Below are 12586 nucleotides of genomic sequence, written 5' to 3' on the forward strand. Positions count from 1 at the left end.
AATTCAAATTTTAAATTTAATTTTCTCACACAATACTTTTTTTTTATACTTCTAAGACTTTCCATATAAGCAGGGTGGCGTAGTCGAAAAAAAAAAATCAAAAAATGAACTTTAAAGCTGGCAACCCTATGCCTTGACAGGATATCGCTAGGCAACCTATGTGCAAAATGTTTCTCAAAACACTATCTTAAGAAAAATATAACTCTATAAATTTAGTTTCTGATAATTTTGAAACATCTTGAAAAGCTGACTTCTCATAGCAATACCTTTTGAAATTGAAGACTCTCAGTCGATACATTTTTATTTAGAAGATTATTAACCTATGTATTTTTTTCCGGTGCAGAAAACAACTTTTATTTTAATTAATTGTTTAAATTTTCAACCATCCTGAACTTTGAAAGCCAACTTTATTATGTAAATAAGTAAAGAAGTGCATTTTGAGTATCTAATGTGCTAAATTTCACCAAAGCGAACGTTATTATTTATCCATGTTCATTAAAAGCAGAATATTTAAAAGAAAAAACAAAAGTCTATACTTCAACGTCGATACAACTTTTAACACTTTAATGCTAATGAACCACACACCTAATAAAAATCAACCTTTTTGTATACTATAAGTCTTCACATAACAATAGCTTGTCTTATCTCTCAAATATTTCCCTCCTATATTTGCAATCATTTTCAAAATATCTGCCAACTTTTGTTATTAACACAAAACTTTCAATCCCAAACCCCAAAAAAGGATTACAATTTGGTGCGAATAGATATCACTTTAATGCCATCATCAAACAAAGTTTACTCTTCTCTGATTTATACAATATCCATTTAATGACAAAACCAAAAATGATATTCTATAAATTCATTCTCAATATAATGGCTCTGCTGCTCGTATAACAAAAAAAAAAAAAAAAACCCATTCCTGCCAAATAACCCTCTGGATGGTGCGCCTCTGAACAAAGAACTTTCGGTTCCATCAAACAAACAAGCAAACATAATACAAACGAACTTTTATTTCCTGTTTATCTTATCACAATATTGTTAACCCATTCTTTGAACAACAACAACAAGAACAGAACAACAAAAAAAAACCTTTCCTATCCCTTTTTCGAAGCCAATAACACTTTGGCAACAACTCATTCCCTCCTTATACACACTCTCTGGCAAACTCTGCTGTAGGAAGAACCACAAAACATAATCAACCCTGAGGCTATTTTCTCATTTCTACAGTTCAAACAAGTTAGAAATTGTAATGAAAGTTAAAATTAAATTGTATTTAGATTTGCATAGCAGTTTTGCTTCATGCGAACAGCTTTCGCAGCCCGTTTTCCCTTTCATTTTGGAAACCCATCATCATCACCCTATCACAACTTGAAGGCGCTAAAGCTGTTAACGGAATTGTTCAGAAATCGATTTGGTCCTTTTTCGAACTAAAAACCCTTCGATAACCCAAAAAAGCAGGAAAAGAAATTAAATATATAATTTGTTATCTACTCGCAACTTCAACACCACCTCTTTCCCCCCAATTCACAAACACATAGAAAGACTACCATCAAAACAAGTTAACCAAGCAATTTTTCCATTCTATCACATAAAATCCAAGGACACGCAACCCACGTTAAAGTACCCTTTTTACAGGGGTTTTGTTTGACCAAAAATAAGATTCACATCTCTGCCACGGAGATGGGCAGAATGATTGGCTAACTTGAATAATAGTCAAGATGCAGAGGGAGAGAACATCAATGATTTTCTCCACCACTTTGTCATCACTCAAGAACCCTTCCTAACACTCTCCATACAATAGCACATACTTTTCAATGCGTGCAATATACTTCCAAGTGGTTTTAATCAGATTTCTTGTACCCTCTATAACCCTTAACCAATTTTCAATTTACCCTCTCGATAAAGTGTAGATACAATACCAAAAGGTTTTTTGCTTTTGCTTCTTCCTCTGATTTTGCTGCCTCACTCCGTTGAAGTCGAAGATGTTTTTTTTTTGGAGCAAGGGTTAAAAGATAGTGTCATCAGAGCCTTTTTGGGTGTCAAATATTAAGATTCACTCTTTGAAGAAGAATGATACTGTTATCATTTGCTGAGGTAGGTACAGTGGAGTCGAAAAGTTATCAGACATGTTTGAATCAATTTAGAACAATGGAAGGCTACACTGAGGGAAAAAACAACTTAAAATCAACGAAAACCACGTTGATTGAACTATTTTTCGGAATGATTTTGCGTTGAAGAAGAAAATTTTAAAATCAAATTAGAACATCGTTAGCTTAAAGTGGTTTGCCGTTATAAAAGATTTTTAAATCAAAGTTGTTTCAACTTTGAAAAAAAGCATCAATTTATTAAAAAAATAGAAAAAATTGGCAGCCACTGGGGATCGAACCTACAACTCTTGGATCTCTAGGCCAATGTTTTACCAACGTGCTATCTCACTGTTGGAAATCAGGGTGATAAAATGCAGCAAAAGCTGATGTCCGATAAAAATAAAAAAAAATTCTTACGTTGTTTAAATTTTAATTTAAAGATGTTTCATGCTAGTTTTTTCAACATTAAATCAACGTTGAAAATATTACATTTTACGATGCGTTTTTTCCCTCAGTGTAGAAATTACAAAAGTCGTTAAAGATCTTTGTCGAAAGTTTTGACGGACCCGTCAATGACTTGTCTTACCCTGGTTACAGTTGTTTTCTATACTCTCAGGAGTCAAGAGACCCAAGTCCAAGAAGTAGAACATGCCTCAAACAGGTGTGACAGCGGAATAAGGTAACCAAGTTCACAGGTGTTCACAGCTCAAAACAACATCTAATGAAGGCTGACTTGCAAGAATTAACAAAGAAATTTATTTCAATTTCTATATCTATATCGAAACTTTTCCGAAGAGTGAAGGATATCTGACGAAATGCGAAGATTGGAGAAGGATTTGCTTTTTGTCGGAAGTTGACAAAATAATAGTGTTGATTGTCAGAAAAATTTTAAGTTCAAAGTGGAGTCAGGCAAAGCTGCATACTTTCACCAACTTATTTTGTTATAAGCGATGCAGATGTAGGTACTGCGTGCAGGCTTGAAACGAAGAAATTTGATAGGCTCTGAAATCAATAGTCTAAGATACCCTGATTATGTGATGACTTTATGCTTACTCATTTACTCACGTGAATCTAGATCAGTAAGGAAAAAAACAAAGATGATCAGGATTAAAAGTAAGAATAAATATTTCTCAACAGCTATTAAAGCAAAACAAAAATCTTGTGAGCATTGTCTCTACCAAAAGTGAAAACGAAAAAACATTAACAGCCCTTTAATGAAGTAGTCTCAAAATTACAACAACTACTGTCACAAGCTGCAAACCTCCGTAAATAGATTATAGATATCTACGAAACGTCTTAGGGAAAACGGGTCAAAAACCCATTGGATCTTTTATAGACTAAGCAATGGGAGTAGATTGGACATTGGACATATACTTGGAAAACACAACATTGCAAGCCAAGCAATGCAGTGGAATTCAAACATTAAAGACGGTGGAAAATTAGGACAACCGATAAGCACTTGACGGAGAAAAGACAAAGAAGTTCAGCGCAGCTTGGAAAGAGCTGCAGGGAGCTGAAATACGTTCTCGGCTTTGAGGCTCTCATAGACAACATATGCGACCCGTGATTTTATTTTACTTGATTCTTTTTGCACGGCAACATGTTATTTTTCCGGTGCAATTCGTAACTTTATCGGAGTGATCCTAAGTTTCAATGTAGAGACATGGAATTCAAACGAAACAAGTCGTGCTAAAACCCAGATTGGAAACGTTTATTTTATAGAAGTAATTTTTTTGGAGTGATATTACCGATGCAACTTTCAAAGTGATTTTAGGACAAATCACCTGATTGGGGAACTGAAACCCAAAAAAACTGAGGTAACTCGTGATTTTTACCTATAAGTGACTCTTGATTTTCTTAGGAAATCGTGAGCAACCCGTGATTAATCTGGTAGGTACTTTTTTAACGAAGTTATTCGAAATTTGATCCGTGATTTTACTGGAGTAACCGTGACTTTTCCAAAACAATTTACCGGGGCAACCATTGATTTTAACGGAGGTTTCTGTGAGTTTACTGAAGTAATCCGGACAGTTTTCCCAAACTTCTAGTGTAAACAAAGATTCATTTTTATGATTGATCTGTGTGAGAGAATTAAAATCATATCATAGAACGAAATCGGCCAAATGACATTTAGGAGAAATTCTTTATTTTTGTGTGAACTGTCAATATAAACTCACGTTAAAGGTTATACTTGAACTGATCACAGGTAGTGATTGTTATTCATTTATCACAGATCAAAAATCCCAGGTCGTGATTTTTGGCTCACCTCTAGGAGAAAATTCACTCCCAGCCAAATTCACCGCCTAGCAAAGAAGAAGTAAAGGTAAGGAAAAGAAATTTCACAGCTCCGTTGGTTGGTTGGACGCATGCCCCAAATCATCAACAAAGTATTGGCAGAACTATGGAATATTCGATATTCTTTCTCGAAAATCAATCTTTAGCCTCCTGAGAATGATTTCTTCCAGAATTCAGTTCATGTTTTTGAGAAGGGATATAAGCATCAGCAATAGGTATTTGAATTTTGCTGGTTTCACATTTTCAGGAGTGTTAACTATTTGAAGTTCTGGTAGAGATTGTGAGATTGTTCCCGACAGATCTTTAAAGAGCTTTTGAATATAAAGTCTTTTGTAATTGATATAATTACACTGGTCTGCAAGGAAATCCTCCTTTAAATAAAACTATACTTTTCTGAAGGATTTTTGTATGCTGATTCCGAGTCAGAAAGGACCTAGCACGTCACGTTTTTTAAATATTCCCGTTAGAAAATCTCAAAAACCCATTTTTTGCTGTTTTCGAAGAAATATTTTGGCATAATGTAATCTTTTTCAATTAAAATTGATACGGTTTATGAAAGAACTTATTTTTTTTTTTTCAAATTCAATTTCAATCTTCTCAATATCTCTTTTCTTCTCCGAGATATCTTAATTTAAGTAAGTTTAGTATGTTTGGCATATCTTACCATAAAGAAACTGATCTCTATAAATTAATATATCTTTCTCCCTAGAACAAAAGTATACTTTTCTAATGGACTTTAGTGATTTTGAATCCGAACTCAAAAAATTTCGGTCAGCTCTGGTTTTTGAGATATAGTAGTTTTTTTGAGATTTTCTAAAAAAAAAATTGATTTTGTGATACTTTAATGCGAATATCTTAAAATCCTGACGTGATAGAATTTTTGTGATTTCCGATTCTAACTCAGCACATCAAAAACTATAAGAAAAGTGTACTATTGTTTCTAAGAGAAACAAATCTGAAGCTTTATAAGGCAGTTTATCGAATGGTTTATTACAAATAAGATAATTCTAAATAGAAAAATAGTATATAAAATTACAAAACACGTAAAAATTTTGTTTAATGTATTTTATTTTGGTTTACTTTACATATTTGACTTTTTAAATATAATGGGCATTGATATTTTACATTTTTCTTAATTTAGGTGCTTTTGTTCATGTAGAATTTACTAAAAAGTGAAGGATTTCGAAATGTCTGCTTTTTTTGTCAATCAGTATTTAAAAAAATGAGTAAACATGAATGTAAAAGAATCGATAGGTCATATTATGAAGAATAAGTCTTCTAAATTTGAGCTCAATGCGACAAATAGTTTTAATTTTATACAAGTTCAAATGAATCTAAAAGGGTGATTTTTTAGAAACTACTCACATTTTTCAAAAATCATTTTTACAAAAATGGTACCTGATAGAATTTTTCTGAAACCAGATTTAGATTCAGGAAAGTCTAATCTTTCATAATATCAAAAAATTATTTGAAGGAGAAAAAAAAAAAGTTAAATTTTGCAGACCAGTGTTATGAGTGTATTTTTCCTTTTTACTACAACTGTAAGATTCAATTTCATATGACTACCTTGGTATCTCTACTCCTTTTTTGGTAAAGGCGCACTCAACTTTCGTTTGTGCTATGCAAACTTACCGCAAGCAATTTTAAGCTCTCCGCCTTTTAAGTGGTTTTTCCCAAAAGAAAAAAAAAAGAGGCATGAAGACGATTGAATACTCCTCAAGTCACAAGTACAAGGGTCTGTGTATGTTTACTTCAAGTGCACATCGTCGTCGTCCTTACACCTCATCTCATCATTTCAACAAGAAGAACATCCACGCCCAATAAAACCCCACAAACCTATAACATATAACCTACCTATAGGCTTCTCTCCTTTCCGTCATCAAGGTACAATATTTGCCAGCAAACATCTAACCCGTTTCGAAGACCGATATTCCTTAGATCTCCCTCGGCATCCATAAAGTGCTAGTGTTAACAATTTTCCTTCAATTTATTTTTGGAATTTTAATGAAATGGCACAAAACGAGGTGTTTATTACTGTTGCCGTCGTCGTCTTCGTTTTCGTGTTGTCGGCGTAGTATAGTCAATGTTGAAGCTTGAAGGTGACGTGGTATTTAGTTCAACTCTTCTAAAAAAGATATACTCTCTTTCTCTCTTTCTCTCTTTCTCACACTTCGCTGGTTAGCTGAAGGAGTTCGGTTAAGGAAGTAGTGGGTCCTCTTGACTGCTCGTCTTCGTGTCGGAGCTTTGAGGACTCTTCACTTCCTCGAAGAAAAGGGTTACGGTGTTAAGTGTGTAAAATATTTCTTGAGTTAATGTTTGCATTCGAGGAAAATTGAGAGCTGTTTTTTGAAATTGATACGACGATGTTATTTGTTTTTTTTTTCTTCTTCATTCGTTTGCTTTCATTTTATTCCTCCTTCGACACGTCAGCTAGGCTACAACACGTTGATGTTTCTTCTTCGTTTAACCTTTGCTTTGGGTTTTTTTGTTTTTATTTTAGGCCGGAATTTTCGGAAGACGCGCCTGTAGAAAATCATCTTGGTAAATTTATTGAAGTTCATTTTTCGTTTAAAGGTGTGAAGTTGAATACAGTGTTCCTGGGGGAAAGATGTGGTGATGTGAAGATGAAGAGTGATATAGAGATGCTGAAAGGCTTACAAAAAGTCTTGTTTCATATCATAGTCAGTTTTGGAAAGATAAGGGGGCAGTGGGGGAAGTCAGATTCTCAAAATTGGGTTTTCATGGAAGGATAATAGCAAGTTTATGTGTCGTCTTATGGTTGAAGAGATAAATTGTACAATTTAACAGCGACTTTTGAGATGATACCCCAATATAAATTAATAGACTTCAAAACCAAGTTAAACTTACTGAAAATTGATGTTTATTTTGGATGGTTGGGATATATTTAACTGGATGGAGAAGAGAGGATTTCAAAAATAGGTTAATATTAAAGTTTATGATTGTTTAACGGATGGAAAAGGCAAGTGATTATGAGGTTTGAATAAGATGTTTTATTTGTGTACTTTAATGTTGATCTTTATAGCTTATGAAATTTGTTTTTCAAGCATTTTACTATTTTCAAATTAAAAACATTGAAAACAAGGTTAATATTCAAGGGAATATAAAAATCCCCTCGCCATGAAAGTTTTATGATGGAATGTTCTCAAATTTATTTCTTTAACTTTTTAATTCGAACTGAAATTTTCATCGAAAATCAATGGCCGGCAGGCTACATTTTTATAAAATCCCTTCATAGGATATTTCAAAGGCCTCTATTACATACATAAACATATGCTTTAAGTAACTCAGAAAATACTTGTGATCAAACGCAATTCTTAATTCGCTGCATACAAAGTTGCTGATTATCCCAATATTTTGTTTTTTGAAATTGTATACTTATATTCACTGTAGGCAGGGGCGAACGCAGAAAAAAATTCTTAATGATTTATTTATTCTGAATGATGTATCATTCCAATTGAATTTTCATATGTTTTTGACGTGATAACGTCTTATAAATCGATGAACCATGGCAGACACCACAAAAAAGTGACGCCATTTTCTAACGTTTCACTCTCGCAGTGCGGCAAAAAATTTAAATTCAGAATTTAAAATAAACTATAAGAGATACAAAAATCTTCTATAGCTTATTTGAAAGATAATAACCTAAAGCTTAATCCAAATGAAGGATTTTTAAAAATTCCGTCATTTAATAGGGTAAACAGGGGTAAAACGGAAAGATGAAATTTGGGCTAAAATCTAAACGCGAAGTTGTAGAGAATTTTTTTTTTTTTTGCTATAGATAGATGAGATTAATTTAAGAATAACTGCATTCAAGAAAAAATTCTAAAAAATTTTAAAACTAAGCTATAACGTTTTGTTTGAACGTTGTACACGTGATGGGGCTATGACAAAATGATGATTTTGGGTAAAGGAAATTTTTTTGGACAATTCTAAAGATGCCAGGTGAAAGATGAGGGAAAAAAAAGTAGGCGCCGGATACGGTTTTTTTTCCAACACTCTGCGTCTCGAAATATGAATTTTTGAAAACACCTTGTTTTTTAGGGGTATTTTTTGGTAATTTTTGATTTTTAGCTTTTTTTTCGTTCAAAAAATCTTAAACTTATAGCACATGTAGGTTTTGGCTTTATTCATAAATGTGCAAAAACTTGGATTCGTTTAGAGAGCTTTGACTGAATTAACAAGTTTTTGAAAAAAAAAAGTTTTTTGACCGTTTTTAACCGATTTTCATCGCTATTATTTTTAGCTTTTTTTCTTTAATAGATACAGGAATAAAGTATATAAAGTAATGATAGACCATGATTACGACTATATGTGTGCGAAGTTTCAATCATTTTCGTAAACACAATTTTGAGATAACGGTAAAATAAAATTTTAGAATTCAACAGGTTATAACTTTTGACCAAGAGCTGATAGAAATTTTATTAAACTTTTATGAGTATTCTGATACAATTACCTTTCATTCGGTATGTCACACATAACGCTAGACTAACTACAAGCTACACAATGTTAAATCAAAAAACTTGCGAAAAACCTCAAAACACCAGTGCCCCCCGAACAGCCACCAGTGTGGGAAGTACCGTAATCTCAGTCTGGAAATTTGACATGGTTGACTTTAAAAAATTCTAACTTCTCTTGTAGGCAGCTTTGAAATGAGATTGATAAGTCATATGAAAGGTGAAATAATAAGCTTTCACATGGTATATATTTTTTGTAGGTTGTCAAACAAAAAAATTGATTCCATAGCCTGAGAACATAAAAATAAATATTTTTTTTGCTTTTTTTAATGAAATTTGATCGAGTTCAATTCTAGCTCTTTTTGTAGATGCTTAATAGACCTGATCGATATATATATTTTGAGCTGAAGCAATAAGCTTTCAGGTGGTATAAATGATTTTTTCACTTTTTTCAAAAGAAATGATTGTTTTTAATAATTTATTTTAATACTTTTTGCTCATTGTAAAAATTTAAAAATGGTTTTATTATTTAGAAGAAATACCTATTTGGCTTTTTAATGGTATAATCTTTGTTGTATTTTTAAAATAAAAAAATTAATATAATGAGAAAAGAAAAAAAGTACCTAATTTTTTTTTAGCTTTTTCTTGTAAATTATGATTGTTTGAAATAAATAAACGCTTCAAGTGACTCATTTTAAAAGCACACAACTTGTTTTCTGACGACGTTATCACGTAAAATCATCGTCCGTCAACCGGCTTTACAGACAACCTCTTTTTTTTTTAATATTGGTTTCAGTTTCGAATACCTATATGATACAATATTTTTTTAATCAAATCAAACCAATTTGATTTCAGCGGAAACACATTAGAACAAATTTACACTAAAAAACGTAGATTTTCCGAGATTAAAATGTTTTATTTTTCGAAAATATTTTTATTATAAAAAAAAAAAACATGTTCTTAATTTTTACACCACAAAATATGAAATATTGCTTTGACTGCAAAACTTTTCACTTTTCATGTCTAATTTTTGAAAAAAACAACAATACAATTATTTTTTAATTTATTTTTTTGTCTTTTTAAATTTAAACAAACTTTTAAAACAAAAATAAAATCAAAAAACCACATTTTAAAGTAAAACCTGAAATTTGCTCGAGAACTTTTTATAATTCCAGGAGTTAAGAGAATGGGCACGTTCAGGAAATTTAGTTCTGTTACCGATACGAAACCACAGATTACACGTATCAACAAAGTTAAGTTAATGTAATCAAGTTCTTACGTTGCGTTGAAAATAAAATTTTTAGTTCTGTTCAACTTCGATTGAATAAAATCGGCCTTAATCTTTTTCATTATGTATTTCTGTATTTCATGGCATATCAGAGATAAATTTAATTATCTTCAACTGATCCTTAAATTTTTTACAAAATTATAGCCAAGCAGTGGGAAAATTCGTCAACTACTGTGAAATTCGATAACTATACGAGTGAAGCCGTCTTTATGTTTCTTTGGAGACGTCTCTAATGTTGATGGTGTTTGATGTTCTCGCTGATACTGGATTTTAATGTATTTACACTTTAAGGAATTAGAAAGGATTTTTTTCAAAGTAAAAAATTTAAGGTGTTTACACAAACACTTAATTGTTTATCCTTGAATCGAAATATAATTTTTAAATGATGTAAGGAATGAAAAAAATAAAATTGAGTTAATTTTTACTTCTTCTTAAAATATCAAAAATCAGACGGTGCCTTTCAGACTTTACCACACCTTCTTCTAAAAATTAGATAAATACCTAACAGATTCCATTCCTGAAAAAAAAAATAAATATAAAATAGAATACAAAAATACGATTGTAAAATCAGAGTTAAAAGCAAAAAAAAAAAATAATAAGAAAAAAAAAACAACAACAAACTAACTCAAAGCAAAAGCAGGGAATTTCTCTTTAAATTGAAATTATGCAAATCATCAGGCAACAATTTGTATCCACGTCATGAACTGATACACCCTCAATATTCTGGAATTTTTCAATTTAACACACATTGGAATTTATTGCTGTTATCGTTTGTTGTTGTTTTTGTTTATGTGTTTGTCGTCGTTTGCTGTTGTTGTTGTTGGATGATCTGACTTTGAATTACATTGACAAAAGAGTACAAGCGTATTCAGATTTATTTTTTTTTTTTAACATCCTTGCTGATAGAGTCCAGGACAAAGTGTTGGAAACAAAATTAAAAAGCACTAATTCAAGGTTTTTCCCTGTTGTTCTTAACACCACCATTACTTGGGCATCCAATTTTACGTCAAATTTAGTGCATTCCAATTAAAATAAACTAAAAAACCGAAGACGTGAATCACGAAAAAGGTATCAGTCGGGTTGACACTTGGAACTGTGATTAATATAAAAACTGGTAATCAACCATTTTGACAATAATGATTTACATTGGAGTTTACGAATCGTCCCTTACTCATTATTAATTGTCCCTTTCATTATTCTAATACCTCTTGATTTTGTGTACAGTTTTGACCTGAAATGTAACTCTTTCTCTCGTACTATAACTTATACTCAAAATGCTTATGCATAAGTGCTGTTTTGTCATACTTCGATTGGCAATGATGATGTGTGGTTTTTGAAGGTGCTTTGACGACTAAGTGTCATTGGATGTTGGCGGATATTGATTTCGTGGCAAAATAAGGATTAGAAGAAATAACTTGTACGGGGAATAAAAAACACGGATTTGAAGTCAAGTAATTTCCGTGCATACATAATTTATGATCAAGGAAAAAAAATAATAATCTTTTAATTTACAATTATAATATCTTTACCTGATTCCTATACGCCAGGGTGAAAAGGCGACACACAGTGGTGCGTCGTATGGTTCCTTTTTGTATTTGTATTTGAGTATACGAAAACTGACTTTTTTTAATTCACTGTGATGACATGATAATGGCAGACATAAAAACGTTTAACAAATTTCATAGCCTTACGTCAAATGATTTTTTTTAGGTCAAAAACCACCACAGGCATCAGAACAACTTCTTTTAAGGATATACATTAGGGTGGAGTGAAACTTCACTTTTTCTTTCTTCTTGTACATACCATTGACGGGGGCCATTAGTCATCAACAAAAAAAAATCATGTGTGCAATTCACACGTGGTTGAAGTGAAACCTTAAAAATCATTTTAAAAAATCGAAAAAATTTACCTTTTTTTTATTCCATCACTTTTTTTATATGACAACCTACAATAAATTTTATACCATCTGAAAGCTTATTGTTACAGCTCAAAATATTTATATCGACCATGTCTATACAACATCTACAAAAAGAACTAGAATTTTTTTAACCCAATTAGTTTTCATAAAAAAAGCAAAACAATCAATCTCTTTTCTCTTTTAACGCCATTAAATCCATTTTTTAAAAGACAACCTATATTAAATTTTATATCATTATTATTTCACCTTTTATATGACGCTTCAATCATATTTCTACCATGCCTACAAAAAAAGTAAGAATTTTTTAAAGCCAACCATGTCGAAATTTCAAACTTAGATTACGGTACTTCCTCTACTGCTGGCTGAATATCGGCACAAAATCTTCACAGGTGTTTTGAGGTATTTTTCAAGTTTTTCAATTAAAGTTATATAACTTGTAGAGCACGTATCGTTATGTGTGATATATTAAATGAAAGGTAATATTATCAGCATGCGTATTAAAGTTAAATAAATTTGTTATGTG

Source organism: Episyrphus balteatus, chromosome 2, assembly GCF_945859705.1.
Source record: "Episyrphus balteatus chromosome 2, idEpiBalt1.1, whole genome shotgun sequence".
NCBI lineage: Eukaryota > Metazoa > Arthropoda > Insecta > Diptera > Syrphidae > Episyrphus > Episyrphus balteatus.